The 20,607-nt window shown below is 46.2% G+C and overlaps 30 non-coding genes across 30 annotated transcripts; 14 read left to right on the top strand and 16 right to left on the bottom strand.

Annotated features, from left to right (window-relative positions):
* Positions 1 to 150: 150 nt before the first annotated feature.
* On the top strand, positions 151 to 223 carry trnav-uac (transfer RNA valine (anticodon UAC)). The gene has a single exon. It is a non-coding gene; the product is annotated as a tRNA-Val (tRNA).
* A 303-nt stretch (positions 224 to 526) lies between these two features.
* Positions 527 to 598, bottom strand: trnad-guc (transfer RNA aspartic acid (anticodon GUC)). Its single transcript has one exon. It is a non-coding gene; the product is annotated as a tRNA-Asp (tRNA).
* Positions 599 to 1,526: 928 nt separating this feature from the next.
* Positions 1,527 to 1,599, top strand: trnav-uac (transfer RNA valine (anticodon UAC)). The gene has a single exon. It is a non-coding gene; the product is annotated as a tRNA-Val (tRNA).
* A 303-nt stretch (positions 1,600 to 1,902) lies between these two features.
* Positions 1,903 to 1,974, bottom strand: trnad-guc (transfer RNA aspartic acid (anticodon GUC)). The gene has a single exon. It is a non-coding gene; the product is annotated as a tRNA-Asp (tRNA).
* Positions 1,975 to 2,214: 240 nt separating this feature from the next.
* On the top strand, positions 2,215 to 2,287 carry trnav-uac (transfer RNA valine (anticodon UAC)). The gene has a single exon. It is a non-coding gene; the product is annotated as a tRNA-Val (tRNA).
* Positions 2,288 to 2,590: 303 nt separating this feature from the next.
* On the bottom strand, positions 2,591 to 2,662 carry trnad-guc (transfer RNA aspartic acid (anticodon GUC)). The gene has a single exon. It is a non-coding gene; the product is annotated as a tRNA-Asp (tRNA).
* Positions 2,663 to 2,902: 240 nt separating this feature from the next.
* trnav-uac (transfer RNA valine (anticodon UAC)) lies at positions 2,903 to 2,975 on the top strand. Its single transcript has one exon. It is a non-coding gene; the product is annotated as a tRNA-Val (tRNA).
* Positions 2,976 to 3,966: 991 nt separating this feature from the next.
* On the bottom strand, positions 3,967 to 4,038 carry trnad-guc (transfer RNA aspartic acid (anticodon GUC)). Its single transcript has one exon. It is a non-coding gene; the product is annotated as a tRNA-Asp (tRNA).
* Positions 4,039 to 4,654: 616 nt separating this feature from the next.
* On the bottom strand, positions 4,655 to 4,726 carry trnad-guc (transfer RNA aspartic acid (anticodon GUC)). Its single transcript has one exon. It is a non-coding gene; the product is annotated as a tRNA-Asp (tRNA).
* A 1,304-nt stretch (positions 4,727 to 6,030) lies between these two features.
* On the bottom strand, positions 6,031 to 6,102 carry trnad-guc (transfer RNA aspartic acid (anticodon GUC)). The gene has a single exon. It is a non-coding gene; the product is annotated as a tRNA-Asp (tRNA).
* Positions 6,103 to 7,030: 928 nt separating this feature from the next.
* trnav-uac (transfer RNA valine (anticodon UAC)) lies at positions 7,031 to 7,103 on the top strand. Its single transcript has one exon. It is a non-coding gene; the product is annotated as a tRNA-Val (tRNA).
* A 303-nt stretch (positions 7,104 to 7,406) lies between these two features.
* On the bottom strand, positions 7,407 to 7,478 carry trnad-guc (transfer RNA aspartic acid (anticodon GUC)). Its single transcript has one exon. It is a non-coding gene; the product is annotated as a tRNA-Asp (tRNA).
* Positions 7,479 to 8,094: 616 nt separating this feature from the next.
* Positions 8,095 to 8,166, bottom strand: trnad-guc (transfer RNA aspartic acid (anticodon GUC)). The gene has a single exon. It is a non-coding gene; the product is annotated as a tRNA-Asp (tRNA).
* A 928-nt stretch (positions 8,167 to 9,094) lies between these two features.
* trnav-uac (transfer RNA valine (anticodon UAC)) lies at positions 9,095 to 9,167 on the top strand. Its single transcript has one exon. It is a non-coding gene; the product is annotated as a tRNA-Val (tRNA).
* Positions 9,168 to 9,470: 303 nt separating this feature from the next.
* trnad-guc (transfer RNA aspartic acid (anticodon GUC)) lies at positions 9,471 to 9,542 on the bottom strand. The gene has a single exon. It is a non-coding gene; the product is annotated as a tRNA-Asp (tRNA).
* Positions 9,543 to 10,158: 616 nt separating this feature from the next.
* trnad-guc (transfer RNA aspartic acid (anticodon GUC)) lies at positions 10,159 to 10,230 on the bottom strand. The gene has a single exon. It is a non-coding gene; the product is annotated as a tRNA-Asp (tRNA).
* Positions 10,231 to 11,158: 928 nt separating this feature from the next.
* On the top strand, positions 11,159 to 11,231 carry trnav-uac (transfer RNA valine (anticodon UAC)). Its single transcript has one exon. It is a non-coding gene; the product is annotated as a tRNA-Val (tRNA).
* A 303-nt stretch (positions 11,232 to 11,534) lies between these two features.
* On the bottom strand, positions 11,535 to 11,606 carry trnad-guc (transfer RNA aspartic acid (anticodon GUC)). Its single transcript has one exon. It is a non-coding gene; the product is annotated as a tRNA-Asp (tRNA).
* Positions 11,607 to 12,534: 928 nt separating this feature from the next.
* On the top strand, positions 12,535 to 12,607 carry trnav-uac (transfer RNA valine (anticodon UAC)). Its single transcript has one exon. It is a non-coding gene; the product is annotated as a tRNA-Val (tRNA).
* Positions 12,608 to 12,910: 303 nt separating this feature from the next.
* Positions 12,911 to 12,982, bottom strand: trnad-guc (transfer RNA aspartic acid (anticodon GUC)). The gene has a single exon. It is a non-coding gene; the product is annotated as a tRNA-Asp (tRNA).
* A 1,616-nt stretch (positions 12,983 to 14,598) lies between these two features.
* Positions 14,599 to 14,671, top strand: trnav-uac (transfer RNA valine (anticodon UAC)). Its single transcript has one exon. It is a non-coding gene; the product is annotated as a tRNA-Val (tRNA).
* A 615-nt stretch (positions 14,672 to 15,286) lies between these two features.
* On the top strand, positions 15,287 to 15,359 carry trnav-uac (transfer RNA valine (anticodon UAC)). The gene has a single exon. It is a non-coding gene; the product is annotated as a tRNA-Val (tRNA).
* Positions 15,360 to 15,662: 303 nt separating this feature from the next.
* On the bottom strand, positions 15,663 to 15,734 carry trnad-guc (transfer RNA aspartic acid (anticodon GUC)). Its single transcript has one exon. It is a non-coding gene; the product is annotated as a tRNA-Asp (tRNA).
* Positions 15,735 to 15,974: 240 nt separating this feature from the next.
* trnav-uac (transfer RNA valine (anticodon UAC)) lies at positions 15,975 to 16,047 on the top strand. The gene has a single exon. It is a non-coding gene; the product is annotated as a tRNA-Val (tRNA).
* A 303-nt stretch (positions 16,048 to 16,350) lies between these two features.
* trnad-guc (transfer RNA aspartic acid (anticodon GUC)) lies at positions 16,351 to 16,422 on the bottom strand. Its single transcript has one exon. It is a non-coding gene; the product is annotated as a tRNA-Asp (tRNA).
* Positions 16,423 to 17,893: 1,471 nt separating this feature from the next.
* On the top strand, positions 17,894 to 17,966 carry trnav-uac (transfer RNA valine (anticodon UAC)). The gene has a single exon. It is a non-coding gene; the product is annotated as a tRNA-Val (tRNA).
* A 303-nt stretch (positions 17,967 to 18,269) lies between these two features.
* Positions 18,270 to 18,341, bottom strand: trnad-guc (transfer RNA aspartic acid (anticodon GUC)). The gene has a single exon. It is a non-coding gene; the product is annotated as a tRNA-Asp (tRNA).
* Positions 18,342 to 18,581: 240 nt separating this feature from the next.
* On the top strand, positions 18,582 to 18,654 carry trnav-uac (transfer RNA valine (anticodon UAC)). The gene has a single exon. It is a non-coding gene; the product is annotated as a tRNA-Val (tRNA).
* Positions 18,655 to 18,957: 303 nt separating this feature from the next.
* On the bottom strand, positions 18,958 to 19,029 carry trnad-guc (transfer RNA aspartic acid (anticodon GUC)). The gene has a single exon. It is a non-coding gene; the product is annotated as a tRNA-Asp (tRNA).
* Positions 19,030 to 20,501: 1,472 nt separating this feature from the next.
* On the top strand, positions 20,502 to 20,574 carry trnav-uac (transfer RNA valine (anticodon UAC)). Its single transcript has one exon. It is a non-coding gene; the product is annotated as a tRNA-Val (tRNA).
* The last annotated feature ends 33 nt before the right edge of the window (positions 20,575 to 20,607 follow it).

The following is a 20,607-nucleotide window of genomic DNA, read 5'->3' on the forward strand; positions in this document are numbered from 1 at the left end:
TAAGTGTACTAGACATTTACTGTCACTCAATGACACAGCAGCTGTGACTGAATCCATTCGGAAATCATGTCGTCTGGCATCTGAAATGTTTGCAGTCAAGTGTGAATGGTGCATTGAGCCTGGGCACGTGCGTAAAAGTCATCTTCAGCAGTTTCCGTAGTGTAGTGGTTATCACGTTCGCTTTACACGCGAAAAGTCCCCCGTTCGAAACTGGGCGGAAACAGTATTCTTTGTTCCTGCTTACTCCACACAATAACACTCTATGTAGTGGAATTGTCAGAAACTAGGTAAGTACAACTGCCCCAGGGTTAGCTTTTCCTCCACACAATCAAAGCGTTCTGACTAGCCTTCCCAGCAAACTGGATGAAAAGAGGCAGAATTTTCCATTCTGATGCGCAACCTTTCATGCATGCAGAGGTAGGCAATCATATCGTTAATGTGAAGCGGTCTCTGACAGCAGGAACATGCTTGATATGTATGGTCTCTGTGTTAAAAGGCTGTTGTCGTTCTAGCAACTGGTAGAAAACTCCCCGTCAGGGAATCGAACCCTGGTCTTCCGCGTGACAAGCGGAGATACTATCCACTATACTAACGAGGACTGCGCTAGTAGCGTTTTTGGGCTAATGAAAAAACAGTGGCGCTGTTCCGGCCTTTAAAGGGAATTCTTAGAGCTATACAGGGGAGGCTTTAAGTGTACTAGACATTTACTGTCACTCAATGACACAGCAGCTGTGACTGAATCCATTCGGAAATCATGTCGTCTGGCATCTGAAATGTTTGCAGTCAAGTGTGAATGGTGCATTGAGCCTGGGCACGTGCGTAAAAGTCATCTTCAGCAGTTTCTGTAGTGTAGTGGTTATCACGTTGGCTTTACACGCGAAAAGTCCCCCGTTCGAAACTGGGCGGAAACAGTATTCTTTGTTCCTGCTTACTCCACACAATAACACTCTATGTAGTGGAATTGTCAGAAACTAGGTAAGTACAACTGCCCCAGGGTTAGCTTTTCCTCCACACAATCAAAGCGTTCTGACTAGCCTTCCCAGCAAACTGGATGAAAAGAGGCAGAATTTTCCATTCTGATGCGCAACCTTTCATGCATGCCGAGGTAGGCAATCATATCGTTAATGTGAAGCGGTCTCTGACAGCAGGAACATGCTTGATATGTATGGTCTCTGTGTTAAATGGCTCTTGTCGTTCTAGCAACTGGTAGAAAACTCCCCGTCAGGGAATCGAACCCTGGTCTTCCACGTGACAAGCAGAGATACTATCCACTATACTAACGAGGACTGCGCTAGTAGCATTTTTGGGCTAATGAAAAAACAGTGGCGCTGTTCCGGCCTTTAAAGGGAATTCTTAGAGCTATACAGGGGAGGCTTTAAGTGTACTAGACATTTACTGTCACTCAATGACACAGCAGCTGTGACTGAATCCATTCGGAAATCATGTCGTCTGGCATCTGAAATGTTTGCAGTCAAGTGTGAATGGTGCATTGAGCCTGGGCACGTGCGTAAAAGTCATCTTCAGCAGTTTCTGTAGTGTAGTGGTTATCACGTTCGCTTTACACGCGAAAAGTCCCCCGTTCGAAACTGGGCGGAAACAGTATTCTTTGTTCCTGCTTACTCCACACAATAACACTCTATGTAGTGGAATTGTCAGAAACTAGGTAAGTACAACTGCCCCAGGGTTAGCTTTTCCTCCACACAATCAAAGCGTTCTGACTAGCCTTCCCAGCAAACTGGATGAAAAGAGGCAGAATTTTCCATTCTGATGCGCAACCTTTCATGCATGCAGAGGTAGGCAATCATATCGTTAATGTGAAGCGGTCTCTGACAGCAGGAACATGCTTGATATGTATGGTCTCTGTGTTAAAAGGCTGTTGTCGTTCTAGCAACTGGTAGAAAACTCCCCGTCAGGGAATCGAACCCTGGTCTTCCGCGTGACAAGCGGAGATACTATCCACTATACTAACGAGGACTGCGCTAGTAGCGTTTTTGGGCTAATGAAAAAACAGTGGCGCTGTTCCGGCCTTTAAAGGGAATTCTTAGAGCTATACAGGGGAGGCTTTAAGTGTACTAGACATTTACTGTCACTCAATGACACAGCAGCTGTGACTGAATCCATTCGGAAATCATGTCGTCTGGCATCTGAAATGTTTGCAGTCAAGTGTGAATGGTGCATTGAGCCTGGGCACGTGCGTAAAAGTCATCTTCAGCAGTTTCCGTAGTGTAGTGGTTATCACGTTCGCTTTACACGCGAAAAGTCCCCCGTTCGAAACTGGGCGGAAACAGTATTCTTTGTTCCTGCTTACTCCACACAATAACACTCTATGTAGTGGAATTGTCAGAAACTAGGTAAGTACAACTGCCCCAGGGTTAGCTTTTCCTCCACACAATCAAAGCGTTCTGACTAGCCTTCCCAGCAAACTGGATGAAAAGAGGCAGAATTTTCCATTCTGATGCGCAACCTTTCATGCATGCAGAGGTAGGCAATCATATCGTTAATGTGAAGCGGTCTCTGACAGCAGGAACATGCTTGATATGTATGGTCTCTGTGTTAAAAGGCTGTTGTCGTTCTAGCAACTGGTAGAAAACTCCCCGTCAGGGAATCGAACCCTGGTCTTCCGCGTGACAAGCGGAGATACTATCCACTATACTAACGAGGACTGCGCTAGTAGCGTTTTTGGGCTAATGAAAAAACAGTGGCGCTGTTCCGGCCTTTAAAGGGAATTCTTAGAGCTATACAGGGGAGGCTTTAAGTGTACTAGACATTTACTGTCACTCAATGACACAGCAGCTGTGACTGAATCCATTCGGAAATCATGTCGTCTGGCATCTGAAATGTTTGCAGTCAAGTGTGAATGGTGCATTGAGCCTGGGCACGTGCGTAAAAGTCATCTTCAGCAGTTTCTGTAGTGTAGTGGTTATCACGTTCGCTTTACACGCGAAAAGTCCCCCGTTCGAAACTGGGCGGAAACAGTATTCTTTGTTCCTGCTTACTCCACACAATAACACTCTATGTAGTGGAATTGTCAGAAATTAGGTAAGTACAACTGCCCCAGGGTTAGCTTTTCCTCCACACAATCAAAGCGTTCTGACTAGCCTTCCCAGCAAACTGGATGAAAAGAGGCAGAATTTTCCATTCTGATGCGCAACCTTTCATGCATGCCGAGGTAGGCAATCATATCGTTAATGTGAAGCGGTCTCTGACAGCAGGAACATGCTTGATATGTATGGTCTCTGTGTTAAATGGCTCTTGTCGTTCTAGCAACTGGTAGAAAACTCCCCGTCAGGGAATCGAACCCTGGTCTTCCACGTGACAAGCAGAGATACTATCCACTATACTAACGAGGACTGCGCTAGTAGCGTTTTTGGGCTAATGAAAAAACAGTGGCGCTGTTCCGGCCTTTAAAGGGAATTCTTAGAGCTATACAGGGGAGGCTTTAAGTGTACTAGACATTTACTGTCACTCAATGACACAGCAGCTGTGACTGAATCCATTCGGAAATCATGTCGTCTGGCATCTGAAATGTTTGCAGTCAAGTGTGAATGGTGCATTGAGCCTGGGCACGTGCGTAAAAGTCATCTTCAGCAGTTTCCGTAGTGTAGTGGTTATCACGTTCGCTTTACACGCGAAAAGTCCCCCGTTCGAAGCTAGGCGGAAACAGTATTCTTTGTTCCTGCTTACTCCACACAATAACACTCTATGTAGTGGAATTGTCAGAAACTAGGTAAGTACAACTGCCCCAGGGTTAGCTTTTCCTCCACACAATCAAAGCGTTCTGACTAGCCTTCCCAGCAAACTGGATGAAAAGAGGCAGAATTTTCCATTCTGATGCGCAACCTTTCATGCATGCCGAGGTAGGCAATCATATCGTTAATGTGAAGCGGTCTCTGACAGCAGGAACATGCTTGATATGTATGGTCTCTGTGTTAAATGGCTCTTGTCGTTCTAGCAACTGGTAGAAAACTCCCCGTCAGGGAATCGAACCCTGGTCTTCCGCGTGACAAGCGGAGATACTATCCACTATACTAACGAGGACTGCGCTAGTAGCGTTTTTGGGCTAATGAAAAAACAGTGGCGCTGTTCCGGCCTTTAAAGGGAATTCTTAGAGCTATACAGGGGAGGCTTTAAGTGTACTAGACATTTACTGTCACTCAATGACACAGCAGCTGTGACTGAATCCATTCGGAAATCATGTCGTCTGGCATCTGAAATGTTTGCAGTCAAGTGTGAATGGTGCATTGAGCCTGGGCACGTGCGTAAAAGTCATCTTCAGCAGTTTCCGTAGTGTAGTGGTTATCACGTTCGCTTTACACGCGAAAAGTCCCCCGTTCGAAGCTAGGCGGAAACAGTATTCTTTGTTCCTGCTTACTCCACACAATAACACTCTATGTAGTGGAATTGTCAGAAACTAGGTAAGTACAACTGCCCCAGGGTTAGCTTTTCCTCCACACAATCAAAGCGTTCTGACTAGCCTTCCCAGCAAACTGGATGAAAAGAGGCAGAATTTTCCATTCTGATGCGCAACCTTTCATGCATGCAGAGGTAGGCAATCATATCGTTAATGTGAAGCGGTCTCTGACAGCAGGAACATGCTTGATATGTATGGTCTCTGTGTTAAATGGCTCTTGTCGTTCTAGCAACTGGTAGAAAACTCCCCGTCAGGGAATCGAACCCTGGTCTTCCGCGTGACAAGCGGAGATACTATCCACTATACTAACGAGGACTGCGCTAGTAGCGTTTTTGGGCTAATGAAAAAACAGTGGCGCTGTTCCGGCCTTTAAAGGGAATTCTTAGAGCTATACAGGGGAGGCTTTAAGTGTACTAGACATTTACTGTCACTCAATGACACAGCAGCTGTGACTGAATCCATTCGGAAATCATGTCGTCTGGCATCTGAAATGTTTGCAGTCAAGTGTGAATGGTGCATTGAGCCTGGGCACGTGCGTAAAAGTCATCTTCAGCAGTTTCTGTAGTGTAGTGGTTATCACGTTGGCTTTACACGCGAAAAGTCCCCCGTTCGAAACTGGGCGGAAACAGTATTCTTTGTTCCTGCTTACTCCACACAATAACACTCTATGTAGTGGAATTGTCAGAAACTAGGTAAGTACAACTGCCCCAGGGTTAGCTTTTCCTCCACACAATCAAAGCGTTCTGACTAGCCTTCCCAGCAAACTGGATGAAAAGAGGCAGAATTTTCCATTCTGATGCGCAACCTTTCATGCATGCCGAGGTAGGCAATCATATCGTTAATGTGAAGCGGTCTCTGACAGCAGGAACATGCTTGATATGTATGGTCTCTGTGTTAAATGGCTCTTGTCGTTCTAGCAACTGGTAGAAAACTCACCGTCAGGGAATCGAACCCTGGTCTTCCACGTGACAAGCAGAGATACTATCCACTATACTAACGAGGACTGCGCTAGTAGCGTTTTTGGGCTAATGAAAAAACAGTGGCGCTGTTCCGGCCTTTAAAGGGAATTCTTAGAGCTATACAGGGGAGGCTTTAAGTGTACTAGACATTTACTGTCACTCAATGACACAGCAGCTGTGACTGAATCCATTCGGAAATCATGTCGTCTGGCATCTGAAATGTTTGCAGTCAAGTGTGAATGGTGCATTGAGCCTGGGCACGTGCGTAAAAGTCATCTTCAGCAGTTTCCGTAGTGTAGTGGTTATCACGTTCGCTTTACACGCGAAAAGTCCCCCGTTCGAAGCTAGGCGGAAACAGTATTCTTTGTTCCTGCTTACTCCACACAATAACACTCTATGTAGTGGAATTGTCAGAAACTAGGTAAGTACAACTGCCCCAGGGTTAGCTTTTCCTCCACACAATCAAAGCGTTCTGACTAGCCTTCCCAGCAAACTGGATGAAAAGAGGCAGAATTTTCCATTCTGATGCGCAACCTTTCATGCATGCCGAGGTAGGCAATCATATCGTTAATGTGAAGCGGTCTCTGACAGCAGGAACATGCTTGATATGTATGGTCTCTGTGTTAAATGGCTCTTGTCGTTCTAGCAACTGGTAGAAAACTCCCCGTCAGGGAATCGAACCCTGGTCTTCCGCGTGACAAGCGGAGATACTATCCACTATACTAACGAGGACTGCGCTAGTAGCGTTTTTGGGCTAATGAAAAAACAGTGGCGCTGTTCCGGCCTTTAAAGGGAATTCTTAGAGCTATACAGGGGAGGCTTTAAGTGTACTAGACATTTACTGTCACTCAATGACACAGCAGCTGTGACTGAATCCATTCGGAAATCATGTCGTCTGGCATCTGAAATGTTTGCAGTCAAGTGTGAATGGTGCATTGAGCCTGGGCACGTGCGTAAAAGTCATCTTCAGCAGTTTCTGTAGTGTAGTGGTTATCACGTTGGCTTTACACGCGAAAAGTCCCCCGTTCGAAACTGGGCGGAAACAGTATTCTTTGTTCCTGCTTACTCCACACAATAACACTCTATGTAGTGGAATTGTCAGAAACTAGGTAAGTACAACTGCCCCAGGGTTAGCTTTTCCTCCACACAATCAAAGCGTTCTGACTAGCCTTCCCAGCAAACTGGATGAAAAGAGGCAGAATTTTCCATTCTGATGCGCAACCTTTCATGCATGCCGAGGTAGGCAATCATATCGTTAATGTGAAGCGGTCTCTGACAGCAGGAACATGCTTGATATGTATGGTCTCTGTGTTAAATGGCTCTTGTCGTTCTAGCAACTGGTAGAAAACTCACCGTCAGGGAATCGAACCCTGGTCTTCCACGTGACAAGCAGAGATACTATCCACTATACTAACGAGGACTGCGCTAGTAGCGTTTTTGGGCTAATGAAAAAACAGTGGCGCTGTTCCGGCCTTTAAAGGGAATTCTTAGAGCTATACAGGGGAGGCTTTAAGTGTACTAGACATTTACTGTCACTCAATGACACAGCAGCTGTGACTGAATCCATTCGGAAATCATGTCGTCTGGCATCTGAAATGTTTGCAGTCAAGTGTGAATGGTGCATTGAGCCTGGGCACGTGCGTAAAAGTCATCTTCAGCAGTTTCCGTAGTGTAGTGGTTATCACGTTGGCTTTACACGCGAAAAGTCCCCCGTTCGAAACTGGGCGGAAACAGTATTCTTTGTTCCTGCTTACTCCACACAATAACACTCTATGTAGTGGAATTGTCAGAAACTAGGTAAGTACAACTGCCCCAGGGTTAGCTTTTCCTCCACACAATCAAAGCGTTCTGACTAGCCTTCCCAGCAAACTGGATGAAAAGAGGCAGAATTTTCCATTCTGATGCGCAACCTTTCATGCATGCCGAGGTAGGCAATCATATCGTTAATGTGAAGCGGTCTCTGACAGCAGGAACATGCTTGATATGTATGGTCTCTGTGTTAAAAGGCTGTTGTCGTTCTAGCAACTGGTAGAAAACTCCCCGTCAGGGAATCGAACCCTGGTCTTCCGCGTGACAAGCGGAGATACTATCCACTATACTAACGAGGACTGCGCTAGTAGCATTTTTGGGCTAATGAAAAAAAAGTGGCGCTGTTCCGGCCTTTAAAGGGAATTCTTAGAGCTATACAGGGGAGGCTTTAAGTGTACTAGACATTTACTGTCACTCAATGACACAGCAGCTGTGACTGAATCCATTCGGAAATCATGTCGTCTGGCATCTGAAATGTTTGCAGTCAAGTGTGAATGGTGCATTGAGCCTGGGCACGTGCGTAAAAGTCATCTTCAGCAGTTTCCGTAGTGTAGTGGTTATCACGTTCGCTTTACACGCGAAAAGTCCCCCGTTCGAAGCTAGGCGGAAACAGTATTCTTTGTTCCTGCTTACTCCACACAATAACACTCTATGTAGTGGAATTGTCAGAAACTAGGTAAGTACAACTGCCCCAGGGTTAGCTTTTCCTCCACACAATCAAAGCGTTCTGACTAGCCTTCCCAGCAAACTGGATGAAAAGAGGCAGAATTTTCCATTCTGATGCGCAACCTTTCATGCATGCAGAGGTAGGCAATCATATCGTTAATGTGAAGCGGTCTCTGACAGCAGGAACATGCTTGATATGTATGGTCTCTGTGTTAAATGGCTCTTGTCGTTCTAGCAACTGGTAGAAAACTCCCCGTCAGGGAATCGAACCCTGGTCTTCCGCGTGACAAGCGGAGATACTATCCACTATACTAACGAGGACTGCGCTAGTAGCGTTTTTGGGCTAATGAAAAAACAGTGGCGCTGTTCCGGCCTTTAAAGGGAATTCTTAGAGCTATACAGGGGAGGCTTTAAGTGTACTAGACATTTACTGTCACTCAATGACACAGCAGCTGTGACTGAATCCATTCGGAAATCATGTCGTCTGGCATCTGAAATGTTTGCAGTCAAGTGTGAATGGTGCATTGAGCCTGGGCACGTGCGTAAAAGTCATCTTCAGCAGTTTCTGTAGTGTAGTGGTTATCACGTTGGCTTTACACGCGAAAAGTCCCCCGTTCGAAACTGGGCGGAAACAGTATTCTTTGTTCCTGCTTACTCCACACAATAACACTCTATGTAGTGGAATTGTCAGAAACTAGGTAAGTACAACTGCCCCAGGGTTAGCTTTTCCTCCACACAATCAAAGCGTTCTGACTAGCCTTCCCAGCAAACTGGATGAAAAGAGGCAGAATTTTCCATTCTGATGCGCAACCTTTCATGCATGCCGAGGTAGGCAATCATATCGTTAATGTGAAGCGGTCTCTGACAGCAGGAACATGCTTGATATGTATGGTCTCTGTGTTAAATGGCTCTTGTCGTTCTAGCAACTGGTAGAAAACTCACCGTCAGGGAATCGAACCCTGGTCTTCCACGTGACAAGCAGAGATACTATCCACTATACTAACGAGGACTGCGCTAGTAGCGTTTTTGGGCTAATGAAAAAACAGTGGCGCTGTTCCGGCCTTTAAAGGGAATTCTTAGAGCTATACAGGGGAGGCTTTAAGTGTACTAGACATTTACTGTCACTCAATGACACAGCAGCTGTGACTGAATCCATTCGGAAATCATGTCGTCTGGCATCTGAAATGTTTGCAGTCAAGTGTGAATGGTGCATTGAGCCTGGGCACGTGCGTAAAAGTCATCTTCAGCAGTTTCCGTAGTGTAGTGGTTATCACGTTGGCTTTACACGCGAAAAGTCCCCCGTTCGAAACTGGGCGGAAACAGTATTCTTTGTTCCTGCTTACTCCACACAATAACACTCTATGTAGTGGAATTGTCAGAAACTAGGTAAGTACAACTGCCCCAGGGTTAGCTTTTCCTCCACACAATCAAAGCGTTCTGACTAGCCTTCCCAGCAAACTGGATGAAAAGAGGCAGAATTTTCCATTCTGATGCGCAACCTTTCATGCATGCCGAGGTAGGCAATCATATCGTTAATGTGAAGCGGTCTCTGACAGCAGGAACATGCTTGATATGTATGGTCTCTGTGTTAAAAGGCTGTTGTCGTTCTAGCAACTGGTAGAAAACTCCCCGTCAGGGAATCGAACCCTGGTCTTCCGCGTGACAAGCGGAGATACTATCCACTATACTAACGAGGACTGCGCTAGTAGCATTTTTGGGCTAATGAAAAAAAAGTGGCGCTGTTCCGGCCTTTAAAGGGAATTCTTAGAGCTATACAGGGGAGGCTTTAAGTGTACTAGACATTTACTGTCACTCAATGACACAGCAGCTGTGACTGAATCCATTCGGAAATCATGTCGTCTGGCATCTGAAATGTTTGCAGTCAAGTGTGAATGGTGCATTGAGCCTGGGCACGTGCGTAAAAGTCATCTTCAGCAGTTTCCGTAGTGTAGTGGTTATCACGTTCGCTTTACACGCGAAAAGTCCCCCGTTCGAAGCTAGGCGGAAACAGTATTCTTTGTTCCTGCTTACTCCACACAATAACACTCTATGTAGTGGAATTGTCAGAAACTAGGTAAGTACAACTGCCCCAGGGTTAGCTTTTCCTCCACACAATCAAAGCGTTCTGACTAGCCTTCCCAGCAAACTGGATGAAAAGAGGCAGAATTTTCCATTCTGATGCGCAACCTTTCATGCATGCCGAGGTAGGCAATCATATCGTTAATGTGAAGCGGTCTCTGACAGCAGGAACATGCTTGATATGTATGGTCTCTGTGTTAAATGGCTCTTGTCGTTCTAGCAACTGGTAGAAAACTCCCCGTCAGGGAATCGAACCCTGGTCTTCCGCGTGACAAGCGGAGATACTATCCACTATACTAACGAGGACTGCGCTAGTAGCGTTTTTGGGCTAATGAAAAAACAGTGGCGCTGTTCCGGCCTTTAAAGGGAATTCTTAGAGCTATACAGGGGAGGCTTTAAGTGTACTAGACATTTACTGTCACTCAATGACACAGCAGCTGTGACTGAATCCATTCGGAAATCATGTCGTCTGGCATCTGAAATGTTTGCAGTCAAGTGTGAATGGTGCATTGAGCCTGGGCACGTGCGTAAAAGTCATCTTCAGCAGTTTCTGTAGTGTAGTGGTTATCACGTTGGCTTTACACGCGAAAAGTCCCCCGTTCGAAACTGGGCGGAAACAGTATTCTTTGTTCCTGCTTACTCCACACAATAACACTCTATGTAGTGGAATTGTCAGAAACTAGGTAAGTACAACTGCCCCAGGGTTAGCTTTTCCTCCACACAATCAAAGCGTTCTGACTAGCCTTCCCAGCAAACTGGATGAAAAGAGGCAGAATTTTCCATTCTGATGCGCAACCTTTCATGCATGCCGAGGTAGGCAATCATATCGTTAATGTGAAGCGGTCTCTGACAGCAGGAACATGCTTGATATGTATGGTCTCTGTGTTAAATGGCTCTTGTCGTTCTAGCAACTGGTAGAAAACTCACCGTCAGGGAATCGAACCCTGGTCTTCCACGTGACAAGCAGAGATACTATCCACTATACTAACGAGGACTGCGCTAGTAGCGTTTTTGGGCTAATGAAAAAACAGTGGCGCTGTTCCGGCCTTTAAAGGGAATTCTTAGAGCTATACAGGGGAGGCTTTAAGTGTACTAGACATTTACTGTCACTCAATGACACAGCAGCTGTGACTGAATCCATTCGGAAATCATGTCGTCTGGCATCTGAAATGTTTGCAGTCAAGTGTGAATGGTGCATTGAGCCTGGGCACGTGCGTAAAAGTCATCTTCAGCAGTTTCCGTAGTGTAGTGGTTATCACGTTGGCTTTACACGCGAAAAGTCCCCCGTTCGAAACTGGGCGGAAACAGTATTCTTTGTTCCTGCTTACTCCACACAATAACACTCTATGTAGTGGAATTGTCAGAAACTAGGTAAGTACAACTGCCCCAGGGTTAGCTTTTCCTCCACACAATCAAAGCGTTCTGACTAGCCTTCCCAGCAAACTGGATGAAAAGAGGCAGAATTTTCCATTCTGATGCGCAACCTTTCATGCATGCCGAGGTAGGCAATCATATCGTTAATGTGAAGCGGTCTCTGACAGCAGGAACATGCTTGATATGTATGGTCTCTGTGTTAAAAGGCTGTTGTCGTTCTAGCAACTGGTAGAAAACTCCCCGTCAGGGAATCGAACCCTGGTCTTCCGCGTGACAAGCGGAGATACTATCCACTATACTAACGAGGACTGCGCTAGTAGCATTTTTGGGCTAATGAAAAAAAAGTGGCGCTGTTCCGGCCTTTAAAGGGAATTCTTAGAGCTATACAGGGGAGGCTTTAAGTGTACTAGACATTTACTGTCACTCAATGACACAGCAGCTGTGACTGAATCCATTCGGAAATCATGTCGTCTGGCATCTGAAATGTTTGCAGTCAAGTGTGAATGGTGCATTGAGCCTGGGCACGTGCGTAAAAGTCATCTTCAGCAGTTTCCGTAGTGTAGTGGTTATCACGTTCGCTTTACACGCGAAAAGTCCCCCGTTCGAAGCTAGGCGGAAACAGTATTCTTTGTTCCTGCTTACTCCACACAATAACACTCTATGTAGTGGAATTGTCAGAAACTAGGTAAGTACAACTGCCCCAGGGTTAGCTTTTCCTCCACACAATCAAAGCGTTCTGACTAGCCTTCCCAGCAAACTGGATGAAAAGAGGCAGAATTTTCCATTCTGATGCGCAACCTTTCATGCATGCCGAGGTAGGCAATCATATCGTTAATGTGAAGCGGTCTCTGACAGCAGGAACATGCTTGATATGTATGGTCTCTGTGTTAAATGGCTCTTGTCGTTCTAGCAACTGGTAGAAAACTCCCCGTCAGGGAATCGAACCCTGGTCTTCCACGTGACAAGCAGAGATACTATCCACTATACTAACGAGGACTGCGCTAGTAGCATTTTTGGGCTAATGAAAAAAAAGTGGCGCTGTTCCGGCCTTTAAAGGGAATTCTTAGAGCTATACAGGGGAGGCTTTAAGTGTACTAGACATTTACTGTCACTCAATGACACAGCAGCTGTGACTGAATCCATTCGGAAATCATGTCGTCTGGCATCTGAAATGTTTGCAGTCAAGTGTGAATGGTGCATTGAGCCTGGGCACGTGCGTAAAAGTCATCTTCAGCAGTTTCCGTAGTGTAGTGGTTATCACGTTCGCTTTACACGCGAAAAGTCCCCCGTTCGAAACTGGGCGGAAACAGTATTCTTTGTTCCTGCTTACTCCACACAATAACACTCTATGTAGTGGAATTGTCAGAAACTAGGTAAGTACAACTGCCCCAGGGTTAGCTTTTCCTCCACACAATCAAAGCGTTCTGACTAGCCTTCCCAGCAAACTGGATGAAAAGAGGCAGAATTTTCCATTCTGATGCGCAACCTTTCATGCATGCAGAGGTAGGCAATCATATCGTTAATGTGAAGCGGTCTCTGACAGCAGGAACATGCTTGATATGTATGGTCTCTGTGTTAAAAGGCTGTTGTCGTTCTAGCAACTGGTAGAAAACTCCCCGTCAGGGAATCGAACCCTGGTCTTCCGCGTGACAAGCGGAGATACTATCCACTATACTAACGAGGACTGCGCTAGTAGCGTTTTTGGGCTAATGAAAAAACAGTGGCGCTGTTCCGGCCTTTAAAGGGAATTCTTAGAGCTATACAGGGGAGGCTTTAAGTGTACTAGACATTTACTGTCACTCAATGACACAGCAGCTGTGACTGAATCCATTCGGAAATCATGTCGTCTGGCATCTGAAATGTTTGCAGTCAAGTGTGAATGGTGCATTGAGCCTGGGCACGTGCGTAAAAGTCATCTTCAGCAGTTTCTGTAGTGTAGTGGTTATCACGTTGGCTTTACACGCGAAAAGTCCCCCGTTCGAAACTGGGCGGAAACAGTATTCTTTGTTCCTGCTTACTCCACACAATAACACTCTATGTAGTGGAATTGTCAGAAACTAGGTAAGTACAACTGCCCCAGGGTTAGCTTTTCCTCCACACAATCAAAGTGTTCTGACTAGCCTTCCCAGCAAACTGGATGAAAAGAGGCAGAATTTTCCATTCTGATGCGCAACCTTTCATGCATGCCGAGGTAGGCAATCATATCGTTAATGTGAAGCGGTCTCTGACAGCAGGAACATGCTTGATATGTATGGTCTCTGTGTTAAAAGGCTGTTGTCGTTCTAGCAACTGGTAGAAAACTCCCCGTCAGGGAATCGAACCCTGGTCTTCCACGTGACAAGCAGAGATACTATCCACTATACTAACGAGGACTGCGCTAGTAGCATTTTTGGGCTAATGAAAAAAAAGTGGCGCTGTTCCGGCCTTTAAAGGGAATTCTTAGAGCTATACAGGGGAGGCTTTAAGTGTACTAGACATTTACTGTCACTCAATGACACAGCAGCTGTGACTGAATCCATTCGGAAATCATGTCGTCTGGCATCTGAAATGTTTGCAGTCAAGTGTGAATGGTGCATTGAGCCTGGGCACGTGCGTAAAAGTCATCTTCAGCAGTTTCTGTAGTGTAGTGGTTATCACGTTGGCTTTACACGCGAAAAGTCCCCCGTTCGAAACTGGGCGGAAACAGTATTCTTTGTTCCTGCTTACTCCACACAATAACACTCTATGTAGTGGAATTGTCAGAAACTAGGTAAGTACAACTGCCCCAGGGTTAGCTTTTCCTCCACACAATCAAAGTGTTCTGACTAGCCTTCCCAGCAAACTGGATGAAAAGAGGCAGAATTTTCCATTCTGATGCGCAACCTTTCATGCATGCCGAGGTAGGCAATCATATCGTTAATGTGAAGCGGTCTCTGACAGCAGGAACATGCTTGATATGTATGGTCTCTGTGTTAAAAGGCTGTTGTCGTTCTAGCAACTGGTAGAAAACTCCCCGTCAGGGAATCGAACCCTGGTCTTCCACGTGACAAGCAGAGATACTATCCACTATACTAACGAGGACTGCGCTAGTAGCATTTTTGGGCTAATGAAAAAAAAGTGGCGCTGTTCCGGCCTTTAAAGGGAATTCTTAGAGCTATACAGGGGAGGCTTTAAGTGTACTAGACATTTACTGTCACTCAATGACACAGCAGCTGTGACTGAATCCATTCGGAAATCATGTCGTCTGGCATCTGAAATGTTTGCAGTCAAGTGTGAATGGTGCATTGAGCCTGGGCACGTGCGTAAAAGTCATCTTCAGCAGTTTCCGTAGTGTAGTGGTTATCACGTTCGCTTTACACGCGAAAAGTCCCCCGTTCGAAACTGGGCGGAAACAGTATTCTTTGTTCCTGCTTACTCCACACAATAACACTCTATGTAGTGGAATTGTCAGAAACTAGGTAAGTACAACTGCCCCAGGGTTAGCTTTTCCTCCACACAATCAAAGCGTTCTGACTAGCCTTCCCAGCAAACTGGATGAAAAGAGGCAGAATTTTCCATTCTGATGCGCAACCTTTCATGCATGCAGAGGTAGGCAATCATATCGTTAATGTGAAGCGGTCTCTGACAGCAGGAACATGCTTGATATGTATGGTCTCTGTGTTAAAAGGCTGTTGTCGTTCTAGCAACTGGTAGAAAACTCACCGTCAGGGAATCGAACCCTGGTCTTCCACGTGACAAGCAGAGATACTATCCACTATACTAACGAGGACTGCGCTAGTAGCGTTTTTGGGCTAATGAAAAAACAGTGGCGCTGTTCCGGCCTTTAAAGGGAATTCTTAGAGCTATACAGGGGAGGCTTTAAGTGTACTAGACATTTACTGTCACTCAATGACACAGCAGCTGTGACTGAATCCATTCGGAAATCATGTCGTCTGGCATCTGAAATGTTTGCAGTCAAGTGTGAATGGTGCATTGAGCCTGGGCACGTGCGTAAAAGTCATCTTCAGCAGTTTCCGTAGTGTAGTGGTTATCACGTTGGCTTTACACGCGAAAAGTCCCCCGTTCGAAACTGGGCGGAAACAGTATTCTTTGTTCCTGCTTACTCCACACAATAACACTCTATGTAGTGGAATTGTCAGAAACTAGGTAAGTACAACTGCCCCAGGGTTAGCTTTTCCTCCACACAATCAAAGCGTTCTGACTAGCCTTCCCAGCAAACTGGATGAAAAGAGGCAGAATTTTCCATTCTGATGCGCAACCTTTCATGCATGCCGAGGTAGGCAATCATATCGTTAATGTGAAGCGGTCTCTGACAGCAGGAACATGCTTGATATGTATGGTCTCTGTGTTAAAAGGCTGTTGTCGTTCTAGCAACTGGTAGAAAACTCCCCGTCAGGGAATCGAACCCTGGTCTTCCGCGTGACAAGCGGAGATACTATCCACTATACTAACGAGGACTGCGCTAGTAGCATTTTTGGGCTAATGAAAAAAAAGTGGCGCTGTTCCGGCCTTTAAAGGGAATTCTTAGAGCTATACAGGGGAGGCTTTAAGTGTACTAGACATTTACTGTCACTCAATGACACAGCAGCTGTGACTGAATCCATTCGGAAATCATGTCGTCTGGCATCTGAAATGTTTGCAGTCAAGTGTGAATGGTGCATTGAGCCTGGGCACGTGCGTAAAAGTCATCTTCAGCAGTTTCCGTAGTGTAGTGGTTATCACGTTCGCTTTACACGCGAAAAGTCCCCCGTTCGAAACTGGGCGGAAACAGTATTCTTTGTTCCTGCTTACTCCACACAATAACACTCTATGTAGTGGAATTGTCAGAAACTAGGTAAGTACAACTGCCCCAGGGTTAGCTTTTCCTCCACACAATCAAAGCGTTCTGACTAGCCTTCCCAGCAAACTGGATGAAAAGAGGCAGAATTTTCCATTCTGATGCGCAACCTTTCATGCATGCAGAGGTAGGCAATCATATCGTTAATGTGAAGCGGTCTCTGACAGCAGGAACATGCTTGATATGTATGGTCTCTGTGTTAAAAGGCTGTTGTCGTTCTAGCAACTGGTAGAAAACTCCCCGTCAGGGAATCGAACCCTGGTCTTCCGCGTGACAAGCGGAGATACTATCCACTATACTAACGAGGACTGCGCTAGTAGCGTTTTTGGGCTAATGAAAAAACAGTGGCGCTGTTCCGGCCTTTAAAGGGAATTCTTAGAGCTATACAGGGGAGGCTTTAAGTGTACTAGACATTTACTGTCACTCAATGACACAGCAGCTGTGACTGAATCCATTCGGAAATCATGTCGTCTGGCATCTGAAATGTTTGCAGTCAAGTGTGAATGGTGCATTGAGCCTGGGCACGTGCGTAAAAGCCATCTTCAGCAGTTTCTGTAGTGTAGTGGTTATCACGTTGGCTTTACACGCGAAAAGTCCCCCGTTCGAAACTGGGCGGAAACAGTATTCTTTGTTCCTGCTTACTCCACACAATAACACTCTATGTCAGTGGTTCCCAAAGTGGGGGTCGCGACCCCTAGGGGGGGCGCGGTGGTACTACAGGGGGGTCGCGGCTTCATCACCAACCCACACACACAGACGCACACATACACCGGTAAAACAATATAAAATAACCGACGTGACATGCACTGTGTTCCAACCACGCCACCAGAGCGGCTCATGTCACAGACCGACTGTGGCAAAACCAGCGAGAGCGAGCGCGCGCCCGAGCGAGAGAGCGCGAACGAGCGAGGGAGAGAGAGAGTGAGGGAGCGCGAACGAGAGAGAGACACACAGCGACACAGAGCGAGAAAGATACGGAGCGACAGAGAAAGATAAAGATAAGAGAAGGAAGTATGTACAAAGATGGACAGATTTGTGACTGGTCTAAAGCGCAAAAATATTTTATACAGTTCATGCATTATAATGCAATTCATTAAAAACCAAGACAAATTTGGGGTCGGGTTGCGGGGGGGGGGGGGTCGTCCAATGTTCCTATATCATCAAAGGGGGTCTTGACAGAAAAAGTTTGGGAACCACTGCTCTATGTAGTGGAATTGTCAGAAACTAGGTAAGTACAACTGCCCCAGGGTTAGCTTTTCCTCCACACAATCAAAGTGTTCTGACTAGCCTTCCCAGCAAACTGGATGAAAAGAGGCAGAATTTTCCATTCTGATGCGCAACCTTTCATGCATGCCGAGGTAGGCAATCATATCGTTAATGTGAAGCGGTCTCTGACAGCAGGAACATGCTTGATATGTATGGTCTCTGTGTTAAAAGGCTGTTGTCGTTCTAGCAACTGGTAGAAAACTCCCCGTCAGGGAATCGAACCCTGGTCTTCCACGTGACAAGCAGAGATACTATCCACTATACTAACGAGGACTGCGCTAGTAGCATTTTTGGGCTAATGAAAAAAAAGTGGCGCTGTTCCGGCCTTTAAAGGGAATTCTTAGAGCTATACAGGGGAGGCTTTAAGTGTACTAGACATTTACTGTCACTCAATGACACAGCAGCTGTGACTGAATCCATTCGGAAATCATGTCGTCTGGCATCTGAAATGTTTGCAGTCAAGTGTGAATGGTGCATTGAGCCTGGGCACGTGCGTAAAAGTCATCTTCAGCAGTTTCCGTAGTGTAGTGGTTATCACGTTGGCTTTACACGCGAAAAGTCCCCCGTTCGAAACTGGGCGGAAACAGTATTCTTTGTTCCTGCTTACTCCACACAATAACACTCTATGTAGTGGAATTGTCAGAAACTAGGTAAGTACAACTGCCCCAGGGTTAGCTTTTCCTCCACACAATCAAAGCGTTCTGACTAGCCTTCCCAGCAAACTGGATGAAAAGAGGCAGAATTTTCCATTCTGATGCGCAACCTTTCATGCATGCCGAGGTAGGCAATCATATCGTTAATGTGAAGCGGTCTCTGACAGCAGGAACATGCTTGATATGTATGGTCTCTGTGTTAAAAGGCTGTTGTCGTTCTAGCAACTGGTAGAAAACTCCCCGTCAGGGAATCGAACCCTGGTCTTCCGCGTGACAAGCGGAGATACTATCCACTATACTAACGAGGACTGCGCTAGTAGCATTTTTGGGCTAATGAAAAAAAAGTGGCGCTGTTCCGGCCTTTAAAGGGAATTCTTAGAGCTATACAGGGGAGGCTTTAAGTGTACTAGACATTTACTGTCACTCAATGACACAGCAGCTGTGACTGAATCCATTCGGAAATCATGTCGTCTGGCATCTGAAATGTTTGCAGTCAAGTGTGAATGGTGCATTGAGCCTGGGCACGTGCGTAAAAGTCATCTTCAGCAGTTTCCGTAGTGTAGTGGTTATCACGTTGGCTTTACACGCGAAAAGTCCCCCGTTCGAAACTGGGCGGAAACAGTATTCTTTGTTCCTGCTTACTCCACACAATAACACTCTATGTAGTGGAATTGTCAGAAACTAGGTAAGTACAACTGCCCCAGGGTTAGCTTTTCCTCCACACAATCAAAGCGTTCTGACTAGCCTTCCCAGCAAACTGGATGAAAAGAGGCAGAATTTTCCATTCTGATGCGCAACCTTTCATGCATGCAGAGGTAGGCAATCATATCGTTAATGTGAAGCGGTCTCTGACAGCAGGAACATGCTTGATATGTATGGTCTCTGTGTTAAAAGGCTGTTGTCGTTCTAGCAACTGGTAGAAAACTCCCCGTCAGGGAATCGAACCCTGGTCTTCCGCGTGACAAGCGGAGATACTATCCACTATACTAACGAGGACTGCGCTAGTAGCGTTTTTGGGCTAATGAAAAAACAGTGGCGCTGTTCCGGCCTTTAAAGGGAATTCTTAGAGCTATACAGGGGAGGCTTTAAGTGTACTAGACATTTACTGTCACTCAATGACACAGCAGCTGTGACTGAATCCATTCGGAAATCATGTCGTCTGGCATCTGAAATGTTTGCAGTCAAGTGTGAATGGTGCATTGAGCCTGGGCACGTGCGTAAAAGCCATCTTCAGCAGTTTCTGTAGTGTAGTGGTTATCACGTTGGCTTTACACGCGAAAAGTCCCCCGTTCGAAACTGGGCGGAAACAGTATTCTTTGTTCCTGCTTACTCCACACAATAACACTCTATGTCAGTGGTTCCCAAAGTGGGGGTCGCGACCCCTAGGGGGGGCGCGGTGGTACTACAGGGGGGTCGCGGCTTCATCACCAACCCACACACACAGACGCACACATACACCGGTAAAACAATATAAAATAACCGACGTGACATGCACTGTGTTCCAACCACGCCACCAGAGCGGCTCATGTCACAGACCGACTGTGGCAAAACCAGCGAGAGCGAGCGCGCGCCCGAGCGAGAGAGCGCGAACGAGCGAGGGAGAGAGAGAGTGAGGGAGCGCGAACGAGAGAGAGACACACAGCGACACAGAGCGAGAAAGATACGGAGCGACAGAGAAAGATAAAGATAAGAGAAGGAAGTATGTACAAAGATGGACAGATTTGTGACTGGTCTAAAGCGCAAAAATATTTTATACAGTTCATGCATTATAATGCAATTCATTAAAAACCAAGACAAATTTGGGGTCGGGTTGCGGGGGGGGGGGGGGTCGTCCAATGTTCCTATATCATCAAAGGGGGTCTTGACAGAAAAAGTTTGGGAACCACTGCTCTATGTAGTGGAATTGTCAGAAACTAGGTAAGTACAACTGCCCCAGGGTTAGCTTTTCCTCCACACAATCAAAGTGTTCTGACTAGCCTTCCCAGCAAACTGGATGAAAAGAGGCAGAATTTTCCATTCTGATGCGCAACCTTTCATGCATGCCGAGGTAGGCAATCATATCGTTAATGTGAAGCGGTCTCTGACAGCAGGAACATGCTTGATATGTATGGTCTCTGTGTTAAAAGGCTGTTGTCGTTCTAGCAACTGGTAGAAAACTCCCCGTCAGGGAATCGAACCCTGGTCTTCCACGTGACAAGCAGAGATACTATCCACTATACTAACGAGGACTGCGCTAGTAGCATTTTTGGGCTAATGAAAAAAAAGTGGCGCTGTTCCGGCCTTTAAAGGGAATTCTTAGAGCTATACAGGGGAGGCTTTAAGTGTACTAGACATTTACTGTCACTCAATGACACAGCAGCTGTGACTGAATCCATTCGGAAATCATGTCGTCTGGCATCTGAAATGTTTGCAGTCAAGTGTGAATGGTGCATTGAGCCTGGGCACGTGCGTAAAAGTCATCTTCAGCAGTTTCCGTAGTGTAGTGGTTATCACGTTGGCTTTACACGCGAAAAGTCCCCCGTTCGAAACTGGGCGGAAACAGTATTCTTTGTTCCTGCTTACTCCACACAATAA

Source organism: Anarhichas minor, unplaced genomic scaffold (genome assembly GCF_050575085.1).
Source record: "Anarhichas minor isolate MPS153535 unplaced genomic scaffold, ASM5057508v1 ptg000017l, whole genome shotgun sequence".
Taxonomy (NCBI): domain Eukaryota; kingdom Metazoa; phylum Chordata; class Actinopteri; order Perciformes; family Anarhichadidae; genus Anarhichas; species Anarhichas minor.